The 15788-nt window shown below is 40.3% G+C and overlaps 1 protein-coding gene across 1 annotated transcript in view; it reads left to right on the forward strand.

Moving 5' to 3' along the window:
- The window catches only part of LOC126336262 (dynein axonemal heavy chain 3), a 1127841-nt gene that overhangs the window by 892930 nt on the left and 219123 nt on the right, over positions 1 to 15788 (forward strand). The gene's annotated exons all lie outside the window — the stretch shown is intronic.

Here is a 15788-nt window from a genome sequence, read left to right on the forward strand (position 1 = left end):
GAGGTATAAGCAGTGTTTTGTTAACTAGGGCAATTTGGATACCCTTTCACTCCATGAACGCAAGTATTGTGACTCTTTTGTTTGTGATCCCATTGGCATTCCAAAACAGGATCTGTGAGTTTGTGTTATCCATGCACTGGTGTAAACAGCGGTGTGAAATTAGTTTTTATGCGAGTCCAGTTGAGCGAGCCGTACATGAACTGTGTAAAGAGTTTGAGACACACCCCATAATTGTCATGACTACCTCGGAGGTTGTGAGCCAGGGGAAAAATGTCTCCATTATTCTTTGGAGCATTGAGTTAATGTTGTGACTATTGGCCTGTGGGTTATTGATTGTGTTGATGTATTGGTTGTGTCAGTGGCCACTGGTACTTGTGTTGGCATCTGGTGTGGACTGGCTTGTGTGTCAACTGTTTGAGTCGTAGTAGTTACGGACACCTGTGAGGTCTCTGTGGTGAGTGGGTGCTTTGTGTGGGTCATTGTGTTGGTGTCTGAATTGTGTACATGCATATTGGTGTCCTGTTGTCTGTGTACTTGTTGTGGTGTGGTGGTGTTTCCCCTGTTCCGATTGTTTCTCCAACTCCAGCTTTGTGGGTGTCCCTTTGTAGGTGCATCCTCCATGGTCTGTGGTGGGCTTCAGTCCGTGATCTCTGGGGGTAGGGTGGTGTTGTTATTTGTGTTTTGTGATGTAGCCAGTGCCGGTGTGGTGATGGGTGTTGTATGTCTTGGCTGTATGTCTTCTTCTGGGGGTGTTCGTTGTGTGTATGTGCAGTTCTAAGGTTCCTCTGATCACCACACACTGCTGGGGTACCTGCTACAACTCCAGCAAAGGATATTTCACTCCTTACTGGGTGCAGGGTCGGTTTCGGAGCTGCGATGGCAGTATTTTTTACATGTTTGGCTATTTTCCACTTCAGAGCCTCCTTGTACACAATGCACACCCTGTAGTTGGCTGGATGTGATGCACCAAAATTGACACATTTTGGTGGTGTTGGGTTAGGGAGTTTGCAATGTTGGGTTGTGTAACCATCAGCACATTTGCAGCAGTGGGGAGTGAGACCATATCAGATAACCGCATGTGCAAAGCGTTGACCGTTGTGGCAATGTTGGAGGGTGCGCAGCCTATTGTAAATCTCTAAATTGATGAATGTATGAAGAAATAATTTTGTCTTCATCAGTTTTCTAGCTCAACCGTGTAGTTATGTGACAGTCTCATTGTGTTATTCGATTTACATGAATACATTCCCACTCAAGGGCAGTCAGTTCCTTGTGTACTGTCTCAGAGTTGAGAGTCTACCCCCTTGATTATGTATTGCTGTATCTTTTCCAATACAGTCCTTACATGTAATGTTCTACCTTTCTTTCTTTTAGAAAGTCCAGCAATTTTGTATAATCTGGCTTGTTTACCATGTACAGTGCAGTGTTGCCCCTATTGAGTTTAGAGTAGTATGTTGTGGAGTTGTGCTTGTTATTAAATTCTTTGTTTAAGAGACTAAGGTCTCTGTTGTTGTGTACGATGACTGGCATGAAGCCATCCGAGGACTTTTTTGGATTCTGCGTAGCTGCTTGTGTACTTTAGTGTGCTGCAGTCATAGAGTTGTTTGTGGTATTCCCTGTGTCGCTGGTGTTGCTATTTTGCATTGTCAGAGTTGACAGCAGCACTCAGTAGTTGCCCGTGATTTTGTGGCCCGAGGATGGAATAAACCTCTATAAACAACCCCTCAATCTCAAGGTGTGCTGTGCACTGATAAGATGCATGGCTGTAGAGGTGGAACACTCGTTAGCAGGCAACCTCTGGGGAACCTGCCACACCTCAGTTGTATAAGGCTTACCTAGGCACATGGGGCTCTGTCTAGGTGGACTTCTAGTTCCCTAGCTGTTCGTGGGACCAAGATGGAACCTTCGAACTTTTATTCTTCTCCTCCCAGCAGAAAGGGTGGACTGCTGGTGGGTTCTAACACTCAATCCAACAAGAGGGCTCATGTAGCCAGTCCTCCTGGTTCAGTTACTAGTAACAGATTGCAAACTGCTTCACAGAATGTGTTTATCATAATTAAAAGAAAGGAGGGGAGTTTCGATAAAGTTTCACCATTTTATATACAGAAAGGCTTAGAAGGCATTGCTGGCACCTTAAAATCTGTCAAGCGCTTGCGAAATGGAACCTCGTTGGTTGAAAGATCTAGCTTCCAGCAAGTACAGAACCTTCAGAAAGCACAATTTCTTGGGGAGTTTGCGATAGAGACTGAATTTCACAACACCTACAGCAAGGGTGTTGTGACTTGCAGAGATCTTGAAAACTGATGCCACTACACAAACGGAGGTTGCTACTGTCAGCACTAACACCTGCGTTTGTAAATGTACGTGTGCTGCTGCTGCTTCTGATATTACACCAGGTCATGACCGCATCCGATACTCCATGCATCTGCCAGCGGTGCGAAAGAAATTCTCCTTGAATGTTTTTATCTCATATGGCAGACAGGAGTATTCCCCACCTTGTGGAGGGAGGCAATTCGCATTCCTCTCCTCAAACCAGGAAAGGACCGCACATGTCCCAGTAGTTATCGGAGTATCGCCTTGACGAGCTGTGTCAGAAAGACTGTGGAACGGATGGTTAACCGTCATCTGGTGTGGCTGTTTGAAACCAGAAAGCTCCATAGACGCTCTCAATGTGGATTCCGAAAATTTCGGTCCATGGTCGACAAGCTGACCCTCTTGGAGGCGGCTATTCAGCAGGCTTTCCTTCGTCAGCATCAATGTATCGGTATCTTCTTTGATATCGGTAAGGCATATGATACTACTTGGAGACACTGTATTCTTGCACAACTGCATCAATGGGGTTTTCGTGGCTGCCTCCTGTAATGTACCCTCTTTCGTCCGGGTTGAAAATCAAATATCAAGCAACAAACTTTCAATTCATTTAAATGCTATTTCAAACCCTGAGATTGTGATGATCAATTGACGACACCCCGCCTGCTTGGGTGGTCTATATCTACAACAGACGATGTTAAGCTTAATATTTAGACAAAAGAATGATACATCACAGAATACTAAAACTAATTAAAATACCTTACCTTTAGATTCTGAATTTGGTCTCGTTGTCTTGATTCTCGCCATGGTGCGTTCCATCCATCTAACATTGTTAATATTAGGTCCGGGTCTTTGTGTGCTAATGAAAACTGGTACTCGCTTTTTGTTTTACTATTGATTCTTCATTTTTATTAATTTAACTTTTTCACAATAATTTCCGTCTTCATATCACATACTATTTATGAAACTCGACGACAGACTTCCTTCCGTACTCCCGTCAACAGTCCACCTCACAAAAACACGGTCTCCCCACAACAGTCCAACTAACTCACTCAACAGTCACCTTAACAATGTCCGACTCTCTACCTTTCACACATGAATGTCTTTGGCTCACACTGGTGCCAACATATTCTCCAGAAATAAACAAATAAAGTTCACATTATAGAATAATATAATAAAAAAGATTTGGGCAAAATTAAATACTACATACAGATGCGACTATAAGGGTGGTATTGCACTCTTCAGTAGTCCGTTACATTACACTCCCCATTTTCATTCGGTCTTACCTGTCTCAGCGGTTTTTTCAGACCCGAGTTGGTGACACACTGTCTGATCGCTTTGAGCAAGAGAACGATGGCCCCCGGGGCAGTGTTTTAAGCGTTACCCTCTTTGCCATAGCCATCAACAGTATAATGTCCATAGTGAGGAGTCCAGTACTGTGCCCCTTATTTGTGGACGACTTTGTTGTTTTCTGTTCCTCCTCCAGTGTTGCAACCGTGAGCTGTCAGTTGCAGCTAACAGTGTGGCAGTTAGAGGAGTGGGCTGCAAAGACGGGTTTTCGGTTTTCTTCCGATAAGAGTGTTTGTGTTCATTTTAATCGTTCTTGTCGTCTTTTTAATTTGCCTACCTTGCATATGGGGGATACTGTCCTGCATTTTAGAGACACAGTGCGGTTTCTGGGCCTAATTTTTTTACTCCAGGTTGTCATGGCTGCACACCTACGTGACTTGAAAGCCAGAAACTTGAAGGCACTGAACATCCTCAAGTGCCTCAGCCACAGGTCTTGGGGAGTGGACAGGGTGCATTCACGGCTGGACTATGGGTGCACAGCGTATGGGTCAGCGAGGCCTTCTTATTTGCAGATCCTTGACGCTGTCCACCATGCTGGGATTCGACTGGCCACGGGTGCTTATTGGACCAGTCCCATACCCAGCCTCTGTGCTGAGGCTGCGGAACTGCCACTTACCATCTGGTGGCAGCTCCTGCTGGTGCCCCAGGCTTGTAAGTTTTTTGCAGGTCCCACCTCACCTACTGACCATTTTGTTGCTCATCCACCTTTGGACCGCCTTTTTTCCTACCGTCCCCAGGCTACGTTGCCATTGTGTGTGTGGTGCATGCGTTGGTGTTTGTGTGTGTTCACTCTCCATGAGCAGCTCAATCAGTTATTGCTGCTCAGTCATCTCCTGATCTTTCAAGGCAACTGCCTCTCGAAACGTGGAGAGTGGGACAGAGATTCTTGCAGGAATAACCAGTATTCTGCCTCTTGTGCTGCAAGTGTGCTGCGCGTGTTATTGGAGGGGACATGCAGCAGGGATCAGACATTTTTCCTGCATAAGGATGTTTTACTTGGATAGGTTATTTGGGGGGGGGGGGGGGGGGGTCTTATAGCCCCTGACACTGAAGGACACTAACAAAGATTGGGAGAGTCCTGCAAGGACGGGTTTGCAACCGAGGTTGTGAGGAATTGAGCTGAAGCTCTTGCTCAGAAGCCTTAAGTGGCTTGCACTCATTCCCGGTGCTCTGAAGAGCATCACCGGCAGCTATTCCTGTTACAGCTTATTAGCGACCACTCTGTAGAGGTGTCTTAGGGCAGCTATGCCAACTGTGGTCCACTCGCATCAGTTTGCCTGACTGCGAATAGGCAGACTGCAGTTTAAAAGATTTAGATGTTCATATAAAGCCGAAGTATTCAGTATACATCCCTGCCGTTGGCAGCATGATAAAAACTACTGCGTACTCACCCTCCTGTCCCCGCATTTGTCCAGTTCTCGGCCATGCTGGTGTCACTGTTGTCACTCCAATCCTTCTGAAATTGTTGAAATAAATCTGCATGTGACTGCCAAAGTTTCAACTGAAAATTAATGTAAAATGGCCCGTGTATTAATCTGTCACATGATGTAAAAATGTTTGTCTCAGCAGCAATAGTCTAAACTCTGAATGCAAGATGACCCTGTATTTTTCAAATGATGAAGTTGGGAAAACCTCATCTTATAATCCGGTATATTAGTTCACCAGTGGTCCACATATCTTTTACAATGTAAGCTTCAGATCACTGAATTTAGAAACTTAGAAAAATTCTACTAACCTGAATTTTCATTTTAACTTTTGTAAAGTAATAATTATCAGGGCCTCCTATTTTTGTATACGTACATAGACCTGATTATTTCTACATTGGCATACATCAGTTTATAGCTTGAACATTTAGCTATTTTTCGACATAATCACCATTTCTGTTGATGCATTTTCGTAGATGCTGTGTGAGATTTTGTATGCCCATGTCATACCAGCTCACCGTCGGGCTGTTCAGAAAGTTATGAAGCACTTCTTTTACCTCATCATTGGAGCTGAATCTCTGGGACCACAATTAATGCTGACAGGTACTGCAAGACTTTGAAAAAACTCAAACGGGCAGTTCAGAACTGGAGAAAAGGAATGTTAAGCAAGGGCATACACATTCTCCGTGACAACACTCGCCCATACATCGCTCGGCAAACTGTTACTCTCCTGCAACATTAGCACCCATTCACTCTATAGTCATGACTTGGTGCCCAGTGACTATCACCTGTTCCCTATGTTAAAAGAACATTTTGAAGGAAAGCGATTCAGCTCCGACAACAAGATGAAGGAGAGGTTCATAACTTTCTGAATAGCATGCAGCGAGCTGGGATAATATGGGCATACAAAAACTGCCACAGCATCTACAAAAATGCGTTGACAGAAATGGTGATTATGTCGAAAAATACCTAAATATTCAAGCTGTAAACTGATGTAAACCATTGTAGAAATAAACGTGTCTATGTTCTTATAAAGAAATAGGAGACCTTACTTTTGGGATTACCCTCATATCAACACACCATGAATATCATTTTATGGAGGTCACATAAAATGTCTTTTGGATTTATGAAAAAGCAATTAAGTTCTCAAGTAAAGTTGCGCTGGAGAAGAAAGGTATATTTATAATTTTGGAACAAATTTGCACAGTATCTATTTATGTGATTGCATACATTAGATTATTGACATCAATAAAGCGGAGCACATCTAATTGCTAATCCTTTGCCGACAAGTGCAACTTTTCTGGGCATTGTTTTAGCTATTGAGTGAAGCGTGCTTCATGATTCTGATTTCCAGTCTGATAATAACTATTTCATACTCTCCAAAATTCCATTGAAATTGATCTGTATGGAATGATGGAGCAGAAAGTGTCATAACCTCAGTCCAGGAGCTGTTTTTCTGAGGAGTTCTAGCCCAACAACGTATGCAACAGAAGTTCAACAAAGTTTTGAAAAGTAAGTGAGAGATACTGACAGACTGAATCTTCTAATCCCCTGAGGATATTTCAAGGCTTCACCTTGTTCGAAATAATTGGCTGGCTGTCCATGGGAATAAATGCACTGTAATATTGTTGCTGATCTTTCAGAGTAAGCTTCCTTTCATTTCAAGGTACCTCTTTCATTCTCTCAATTTATCCTGATTTTGTTTTCCTTTTTATTTAGTATAAGATGTAAAAATCCATACATTAAACGAGTCTCTAGATATGGACTTATGAGACTTTCATCATCATGTATCAACCCACTACTAACGAAGTACATTGACTCCTGCATGGAACTGCTCCAGCATCTATTTGAAAGGGACCTTTCTCCTGTTCCCTAAAACCATCCTCTACTGTTATTCCAGGTGATTTCTGTCTTCCAGAATCTCCTATTCTTAGGCCATCTGTGATCTCATTATCCCTGCGGGCAAGGCTTCCACCACATAACAGTGCTCCTTAACTCCACGCAACATGTGGCTTAGGGCAGTATCAGTTCCTCGTAACCCCATTCCTCCCATTCAGACTGAGCTGCATAACTCCATAGAGTTCCTAGTCCATCAGTTCCTATCTTCCATCTACTACATAAACATGCAAGTACAGACATTCTGTTGTCCAACTCCATCCACCTCTGATGTTGTAAAAACAGCTGCAGGTAGCCTCAAGGGGTCATCAGCTGACCTGTCATAATTTACAGGAGTGACAAGACCTAGAGAGAACTCATCCCCACCAACGTGGATGGTTCCTAAATTGCCTCAGTGGAGTATCTTCGAGGCTGGTCAGTCTAGTGAGGTCGGTACCATTGATCGACGTTTACTGCCTTGACAATAAAATGCCATGCAATTTTGTGACATGATGCCACAATGAAAACAATGCCCAAAGAGCTGGCATTTTTGATGGCATTCTGTGTCTAACACAGCAAATTATGTTTTCTGAGAATAAATCCTCTACTGTCAGTAAAGCTATCTTCAACTCCATAGCGGGAACAGTTTTCACATTCTAAGCTGTATCAGCATCAAGGTGGATGCACGAGATGTTGTAGACATCAAAAACCAATTCAGTCCCATTGGTAGTTAGGATAGAGTGTAGGCATTTGTGTGCTTAGTAATGAGTTTATACAAGATTGGATTGTTTATATATTTGAAGACATTGAAGTCCTTAAGCCAGGCTTTCAGCCCGAACAGTCTATAAAGACTTGAGGTCTGTAATAAGCATAAGCTTTGCACCATACAAAAGGTTATGGAATTACCATACCGGAAATACATGATGATAGTTTTTTTCTCAATCTGTCAATAGTTTTTCTGGTCTGCTGAATGACTCTTAGAAACAAAAGTGGTAGTGTAGTACATTCCTTTGCAGTTCTCATGAGGAGGTATGCACTCTTGCCATGCCGAGTCCATCACTATGATAAGCATCTTTGCGAGAGCATAAGTGGCTAGGTGAGGGGCGCATTTTAAGGCTGACTTCAACTGTTTAAATATGTGGTTGCAGCTGCATAACCAAACAAATTTAGCTCCTTTGTTGCAAAGTTGATTTAAAGGAAATGTTATGCTAGCAGTATTTAGAATAAATCTCAAGTAATAATTTACATTTGGTAAGAAACTTTGTTGTTCCTTCAGTGTTTCAGGTGGTGGCAAGTTACTGATAGCACTTCAGTCACACCTGCTGCAGAGTACTAAAAATTCACATAGATTTTGGAAGAGCACTTGACACATAATTCCACTGGCCATCACATTGTCAAGAAAATTAGCACAAAAGGGTACTGCTCTATTCAGACAGTTAGGAATCCATGGTAGACTGAGATTTGGTGGTAGCTTTAAAATCAGCACAAAGGCCAAGCTTTCAATTTCTTTTTGAATCACTACTGGTGGTGTACTTTGTGCACCACCACCTACTCCAGTCCGGTCACTAACGCCATCTTTCCCATCAAAGGCAGGGCTACTTGTGAAACCAGTCATGTTGTCTACAAGCTTAGCTTCAACCACTGTGCTTCATTCTATGTAGGCTTGACAACCAACAAGCTGTCTGTCCGCATGAATGGCCACCGACAAACTGTAACCAAGAAACAAGTGGACCACCCTGTTGCTAAACACGCTGCCAAGCATGATATCCTTAATTCCTTAATTTCAATGACTGCTTCACAGTGTATGCCATATGGATCATTCCCACCAGCACCAGCTTTTCTGAACTGCGCAGGTGGAAAATTTCTCTTCAGTCAGTAAACTGACAAAAAAAAAAAAAAAAAAAAAAAAAAAAAAAAAAAAAAAAAAAAAAAAAAAAAAACCATCCTATGTCCCTGTAATCCTCCTGGCCTCAACCTTCGTTAGTCACTGCCCTCACGCATCCAATCCAGTCCCTTCCGTACTCCCATTCCAGCATTACACAGCCGTCATTCCATCACCACACCCAGTCTTTTTATTTTTTTCTCTGTATTTCTCTCCTTTTCCACTACTTCCTCCCCCCCCCCCCCCCCGCCCACCCCCCCAACTCTCCCCTGCCCTCCACATAACCTACAGCATTTCACTGTCCACCATCCCCACCATACTATCTATCCCCCTCCCCACCCCAGCCTCCTCCTTACCCTCACCCAATCACACACTTGTGCTGCTGCTCACAGTGTGGTTTCAGTGTATGTGTGTGTGTGTGTGTGTGTGTGTGTGTGTGTGTGTGTGTGTTTCTGTTCTTGGCAAGGGCCATTGGCTGAAAGCTGTAAGTGTGCAACTCTTTTTGTTGTTCCTATCTGCGACTTAGCATCTCCACTATATGGTGAGTAGCAACTTTCCATCTCATAATATTGTTACATTCCATCCTGGATTTTCCATCGTTTAATCCTAGCTTTCCAGAGATAGGGAAGTCTGCCTCATGGTGGGCTCCTGCTGTTGACACGAAGCTAATAGCACGTGTTTACTTACAGTGGTTCTTCGCCCTGTCTGTCTGCAGCTACAAATACTTCGTGAGCATTTGCCAAAGCTAGCATGTCAGATTTCAACTTAGGCACTTTGAGTGATGTAGATCCAGCTTCACTGTTTCAGACCTCTATAATGCTAGTGTGACAGATCACTGAACAGGCACAAAACCGTTGTCACTGCAGCATTGTGCACTCAAACTGACATTGGCTGCTTCTGCCTTTTAAATCACTAGCTCGAGCTCTCTGTGACTGAATTTGCAGTTTGTGCTACTATGGGAATTCTAGCCAAGTTACAACTTCCTGCAACTTCTTCATGAGATAAGCTGATATAAATTTGTAGATTTCCAAAAATCCAATGTGCTCAGATCTAATAGCAGTTTTAGCCTGCACAACAAACAATTTATATCTGGGGATGACTGAGACAAAAATAAAGAGCACAACCATTCTCCAACTCTTTTGTATTTTCTTCAGAAGCAGTGCAAGTAGGAAGATTGTCCAACAGATATGCGGTTGTTAGCAGGCATCTCACAGCTGTGACCTCACTACTCTTTACCACTAGTTGCAGTTTGCTTGGCAGCCGTGTGTGTCGAGACAGAAGTTTGATAATACTCGTCACCCATGTTTTGGCTGGCAAAAGCAACAATTTATTTAGTCTATAACTCACATATATGTGTGTTGTGTACAAGAAATCCCCACAAGCCTAAGTGTGTGCACAAAATGTAAGCTAGCGAGAGCCTTAGCAATGGGAAATAAAAGCAATTTACATTGAGAGACCACACTGATGTTACACAGTGCTTTGCAAATCCAGATTTGTAGGCTGATATAGGTCAATGTTATGCAGATAGTGGGCAATGACTGACATCCAGACAGTCTCCTCGTAGCAAGAAATACAGCTTGGTGAATGCTCTAACATGTGGGCAGGTAGTGACACCTCTTCCTCCAGATTCTGTTGCCACCATGCCGAGTCCCTCCAATTGGTATCATAACTTGGCTACTCGTTGCTGGGTCTGTCATATATAAAAGAAGTAATACAAATATTGTAAGAAAAGAATTTTAAAAAATGAAATTAGAAACTTTTCTTGTCAAACAGAAAATTTATACATAACCATAACTGAGAATATAAATAAAATAAGAAACCATCTTTCCAATGACATTTTCAGTAAAACTACAAGTAAAAGGAAATAATCAATTAAATATATCAGGAAAGTGCTGTTTGACTTAATTAACAAACATGACAGTGTTTTCTAGCTTTGAATGTGGAAATGGAAACTGAATGAAAACAGCTTAAATCTTTTAAACTACTGGTCAAGATGGTGGGTAACATAACTCATGATGCAAAAAGTGAAGTAAATCAAAGTTTTTCACAGTGTATGATGGATTTAATGCATATTAATTTGTGAGTTGCTGGCACCAGTTGAAGCATCAAACCTCAGGATGCCTTACTAATTCTCTTTGTACCTCAAGGCATTGAAATATCTCGTGCTACATCAGGGCGAGGAACCACAGTTATCTTCCTAAGTATTATAAACTGTTACTTTTTCTCCTACATGTTTCCTCACTCTACTGTTCTACACAAAGTTTATGCACTGATTCCTAAAGTCTCACGTCACTTGCATTTGAGCAGTTCTTTTTTGTCAGTTTTGTTTGTTCGTATTGTTAACTTCCAGCACACATATATTATTTACAATATCATTTCATGCATTGAATTGTATTCTAATTATAAAAGAGTTATCTGTAAGTGATATTAAAATATTTGGAATTGATGCACTGTTGTGTTAATGTTTACCTTGCTGTGTTGGAGAGCCCGTGATTGCCAATTGAGTTGTTATAACACTCTCATTTGCTTCATGAATACAGAGCTTGTATCTTTTTGGATTGTGCTGGAGTATTATGCAAATTCTATGTTTTTACTCTTTGAAATAAAAATCCAACACAACAACTTCATTTATTTTATTTATTTATTTACACTATATTTGCCTGAAGCCATCATAATTATGGATTTTGCAAATGTAAGACTTAATACTGTGGTTATATTTACACTTATAAAATACACTATATTCTGTAGCTGTTGCTTCTTATGTCTATTTTTTACATTTATCACATTACAGCTGATATGCTAATGCCTCATGTTACAACCACTATATTAAAATTCAGTGAAAGAATATAAACATTTTTCTATTAGTAAAGATTTTAATTTTGTTTTGAAAACATTTCCCGTGTACGTTCTCAGAGCATTTGATAGCTTGTTATACCAAATCAAACCATTGATATATGGACTTCTATCAGTGATTTTTAATATTGTTTTGTTATGAAAATAGTTACGCTTTGTTCTAGTGTTGTGATCATAAACACATCACTACCCTTGATAGCTACTGTTGGTTGACTTATAAAAAACACAACTATTTTGAAGATGTACAGAGAATATATTGACAGATATTTGTGCTGCAGAAACACTTCATGACATGAATCTCTATGTCCCATGTATATGTCTTATTGCTCTTTTCTGCAGTAGTAGTATTCTTTTTAAATGTACATCATCTGCACAGCCTCATAGTTCAATTCCGTAATTGAGAAAGGGGTAAAGTGTTCCATAATATACTAATTTCAGTGCTTGGCTAGGAACTATCTTTGCAAGCTGGCTGAGGAGATATATGGCGCTACTGACATTTCTGCATACGAAATTAATGTGGTATGTCCACTGCAAATTTTCATCAACATACACAACCAGGAATTTACAGTTACATTTTCTTTTGCTGAGATATTACACACACTATTCATATTTTTGTGGTGAGAACTGCCAGTCTTAAATGTCATAGTTGAGTTTTGGTGACATTCACCTTGAGTCCCTGATCATTGAAGTATTTTGTTAATCTGTTACACCACTAGTAGCAAGAGATTCTAGCTCATTAGATTAACTCTCATAGAATAAGATTGGGGTGTCATCTGCATAGCTTACAATATGGGAGTTAATGGGTCGTGCAATGTTATATATATATGGAAGAGAAAGGGTCCAAGGCTTGAGGCATTTGTTACACCTTGTAATACAAGTTCACTGATGGACTGGGAGTTCATGATTTTATTATCTAGTTTGTATGACAATTTAGTGCCTTGCTTACGAGTCAGATGGTATTTGGTTAGAAGATTCATGGCTTGATCCCCAATACTATAAGATTTTAGCTTTTTAAGAAGTGCCCTATGGTTTACCGTATCAAATGCTCTTGTCAGGTCCAAAAATAAACCTGCAGTCTGCATCTTCTGGTCCAACAGGCAGTAAACTTCATGGATGAACTGTGTAACTGCTGTGGTTGTACTTAGCTCTTTTCTGAAGCCATGCTGTGAATCTACAAGCTGTTTATGTTTTGTGAAAAAGGCACTTAGCTGAGAAAGGATAATGCTTTCGAATATCTTACTAAAAGTGGGAATTAATTATATTGGTCTATAGTTGGAGACATCTTCCGTATTTTCCCTTTTTATACACTGGTTTCACTATATTCCTTTTTAAGAACCATTGAATACGTGTCTTCTCTAATGCTGCAATTAATCAGGCAAGTAAGAGGTTTAGAGATTTCTTTTAAGCACGCTTTAGTAATAGCACTGGATACTCCATCCCATCCAGATGAAAATTTTTTTCTTTAGCATGTATATTGCTCTGTGAACCTCCTGCTCATTCACTTCCACAAATTCAAATTCAGTACACTGAGTGAGATGGCATCGGATCTCTACCTGTGAATCTATAATAAGGGTTGATTGTTCACCAGAAATGTAGTAGTTATTAAAAATATTAATATAGTATCTGGGTTTCTTATAATGTTACCATCATATCTTATGCTGAGTGGTTCCATGTTCATCTTATTGGGACCTTTTCGGTATTTGTCAATAACATCTTTGTTGATTATAGCATAATCTGTTCTTGTGGAACATGTGTCCTTTACTCTGGTGTCAGAGTTCACTACATTTACAAGATTATATGAGGTCAGTACATCACTGAGTTTCAATTTTACTATACTATTTGAGTATAGTCATTAGAACTGTCCTGACCAACAACACTACTAAGTTTATCCATAAACAGCATTACACCAGCATTTGGTGGCCTATATACTCCAATCACTTTATGCTTTGGTAACATAAGCTGATTACTGTGGAGTACAATACCTGTCATTTCAATTCATCCTTTTTTTGGTATGGTGTTCAAGAAAGGAAATTTTTTAGCTTCTATATCTTTATTAACATAAACTGCCACCACCTTTATGGTTTTGCCTACAATAACTATGTGCTAGTAAGTAACCATCTAATCTATAATATATTATTTCACTGCATTTTAGCCCATGTTCCGTTATTACTACTACATGTGGAAAGTATTCCTCTATGAATATTTGTAGTATGTCTAGTTTGTTTCTGAGATATTCCACATTTAAGTGCATTAACTTTAAAGGTGTTATCCCTTCTTGTTTATTTACCGTCTTGCAAGAATCAAAATACCATACAACTGTTGAACAGCTCTCATCACAGCAACAACCACACTGTATCTCTCCTCCTGTTGACCTAATAGCAGCCCTTATATTGCTGATTAACAATATTGTTGTAATATTAACTTTTGTTTGCTTACAATGAATAGAAACTTCTAGAAATGAATATTGCTAATTAACTGTATTGTTGTAATATTAAGTTTTGTTTGCTTACAATCAATAGAAACTTCTAGAAATGAATTTATGTGTGACAACATGCTCAGCACAAGACATAAATCTATTTTAAATAACATGTGTTGAAAAATGTAGGGATCCTCAATACTAAATTTTGGAAGGTGGGCATTTTTAACAATTAATGTTACAATAAGTTAATTTTCATTAAAAATAAATTAAGATTTTAATCACCTACAATAGTGGTGACTTTACTGCTAAAGCTTCGTTTTCTTTTTATATGAAATACACTGATCCACTTTATATTGAGAACAACTAAATAGATGTTCTTCTGCATTATGAACAAATGATTTTGTTATTTAATAAAATTTTATTGAGTTAATATTGGTTTAAGCCTGATTATTAACTTTCATTATAATTTACACTGAGGTGACAAAAGTCATGGGTTACCCATTAATATCACAGTGGACCTCGTTTTGCCCAGTGCAGTGGGGCAACTTGAAGTGGCATGGATTTAACAGGTTTTTTGGGAGTCCCCTGCAGAAATATTGAGTCATGCTGCCTCTATAGCTATCCATAATTGTGGAAGAGTTATTGGCACAGGATTTTGTGCATGGACTGACCTCTCAATTATGACCCACAAATGTTTGATTTCATGTTGGGTGATCCTGATGGCCATATCATTCACATAAATTGTCCAGAATATTCTTCAAACAAATTGTGAACTATTCTAGTCCAGTGACATGGCAAAATGCCATCCATAAAAATTCTATTGATGTTTGGGAACATGATGTCCAAGAAGGGCTGCAATGGTCTCCAGGTAGCAGACATAACCACTTCTAGTCAATGGTCTGTTCAATTGGACCAGAGGCCTCAGTCCATATTATGTAGATGCAGCCAACACTAGTACGAACCCACGAGCAGTTTGCACTATGCCTTGTTGTCAAGTTGGGTCCATGGCTTTATGGATCTGTGCCACACTTGAATACTACCATCACCTCTTAGCAATTTAAAGTGTGACTCATCTGACAACACCATGGTTTTCCTGTCATCTAGGGTCTAGCTGATATGGTCACAAGTTCACAAGAGGCACTGCAGGCAATTGTAATGCTGCCATTGTTCATGGACGCCAAATTTTCCCACACTGACCTAAGGGATAAGTTAATTGTACACCCCACATTGATTTCTGCATTAATTTCATGTGGGGTTGCATGACTATTAGCACTGAGGACTCTACGCAGATGGGACTGCTCTTGGTCTTTAAGTGAAGGCCGTTGACAGTTGAGTTATCTGTGGTGAGAGGTAGTGCCTGAAATTTGGTATTGTCAGCACATTCGCGACGCTGTGGATATTGGAATAGTGATTTCCCTAATGATTTCTGAATGGAATGTCCTACTAGTTTAGATTCGACTACCATTCCATATTCAAAATGTTCATTCCCATTGTGCAACCATAATTGTGTCAGAAACTTTTTCAGCCGAATCACATGGGTACAAATGACAGCACAACCTGTGCACTGCCCATTTACACCTTATGTACATGACACTACTGCCAACTGTGTAGACGCATATTGCTATCCCGTGACTTTTGTCACCACAGTGTACAATATTGGTGTACGTTGAAAATTAGA

This window comes from Schistocerca gregaria, chromosome 2 (assembly GCF_023897955.1).
Source record: "Schistocerca gregaria isolate iqSchGreg1 chromosome 2, iqSchGreg1.2, whole genome shotgun sequence".
In the NCBI taxonomy this organism is placed as follows: domain Eukaryota; kingdom Metazoa; phylum Arthropoda; class Insecta; order Orthoptera; family Acrididae; genus Schistocerca; species Schistocerca gregaria.